Source organism: Gavialis gangeticus, unplaced genomic scaffold (assembly GCF_001723915.1).
Source record: "Gavialis gangeticus isolate Ggan-Ray unplaced genomic scaffold, GavGan_comp1, whole genome shotgun sequence".
NCBI classification, from domain to species: Eukaryota; Metazoa; Chordata; order Crocodylia; family Gavialidae; genus Gavialis; species Gavialis gangeticus.
The window spans coordinates 4,616,418-4,617,847 of record NW_017729016.1 but is presented as its reverse complement, the minus strand read 5'-3'; the positions used below and the strand labels follow the sequence as shown (position 1 = coordinate 4,617,847).

Below are 1,430 nucleotides of genomic sequence, written 5' to 3'. Positions count from 1 at the left end.
GCCTCCTCCGGGGCCCAAAGGGGGCCCAGCAGGGAGGTAGCAGTTCTGGTCCTTACTGAGGAAGACAGAGGCAAAGAAGTTATTAAATACATCTTCCACCTGTCCTAGGGACACAAAGGAAGCTTTTTCAATGCAATGATTTTTCCCTGTAGCATGATGTTACTGTGCAGTTAGCAAAAAAATCTTTCTTTTTTTCCTTTCTCCTGGCAGTGCTGGAGAAAGGCAATAGGAGCACGTTAGCAGCCAAGGCTGCAGCAAAGCTGGCGGTGCTTAGAGATGCATGCAAAGGGACATTTGCTGATGGGTGACAAGATACAGGCAGTTCTTCACAGCAGAAAGCTCATTTCAAAGTGTAGCCCCTGATTCGCAGAAGTTTAGGGCTGGAAAGGACCTTGTGAAATCGTTGGGTCCAGCCCCCTGCTCTGGCCAGGAAAGACTGCAGGGGTCAAATAACCCCAGTGAGGTGTGCGTCCAGTCTCCTTTTGAAGATCTCCAGGGTCGGTGCTTGCACCACCCTGGCTAGGAGTCTATTCCAGTCCGGTCACACGAATCATGAAGATATTTTCCTTTATATCCCGTTTGAAACCTCCTTTTAGGAGTTTATGACCATTGCTCCTGGTTTTCTCCTGGGGCATTTTGATGAATAGTTGCTCACCGAGCCTCTGATGCTCTCCCTGGATATATATCCAAGCTGCCACCAATTCCCCCCAAAGTCTTCTCCTTTATAGGCTGAACAGTCCCGTATCTGTCAGCCTGTTCTCGTATGGCTTGCTCTTCAGGCCTTTAATCATACGAGTGGCTCTTTTCTGGACTCTCTCCAGCTCCTCCTTGTTGAACTGTAGCACCCCGAACTGGATGCAGGGCTCCAGCTGTGGTCTCACCAACGCCGAGCGGAGCAGGAAAATCACCTCCATGGTTTTGCTTGAGATGCATGATGAAGCTGGGCACTTTAACCACCTGCACTTCTCAAATCACATCTCGCTGCAGTCGGCTGTCACTTATGAAAGCTCTTGCCTCTCTGAATCAGTTGGTCTCTAAGGTGCTGCCCTGTCAAAGCCACTGGAAAGCAATCCCCCCTCCCCCTGTAGCTGCGTAGGGGTGCACGAGATGCTGGTCAGGGGCCATGCGGTTGGGGGAGCAAACGCCAGCACAGGACTCACAGGGTAAGCCCACGCTTGGTCTGGCACCACGGGGTCCTTTCAGACCCCTCACAGGCCCGGCCGGAGAACGGACCTGGTCTCTCTCGGGGAACGCCATGAGCAGCGTTTTCCCGGATGCCTCAAGGTCGGCGGGGCAGGGTCCAGCGCGGCCAAACAGTGCAGACCTGGCCTGGGGGGCAGGGAATGAGGAGCGGGGCCAAGCACGGGCCCCCCACACTACCCCTCCCCCAGGCATTGCCCCCCCCAGGCATTACCTCCATCCAAAGCCCC

At 54.3% G+C, this 1,430-nt stretch overlaps 1 protein-coding gene across 1 annotated transcript in view; it reads right to left on the bottom strand.

The window, feature by feature from the left end:
* NARFL (nuclear prelamin A recognition factor like) overlaps positions 1 to 1,430 on the bottom strand; it is a 26,388-nt gene that overhangs the window by 24,639 nt on the left and 319 nt on the right. The window lies entirely within an intron of this gene.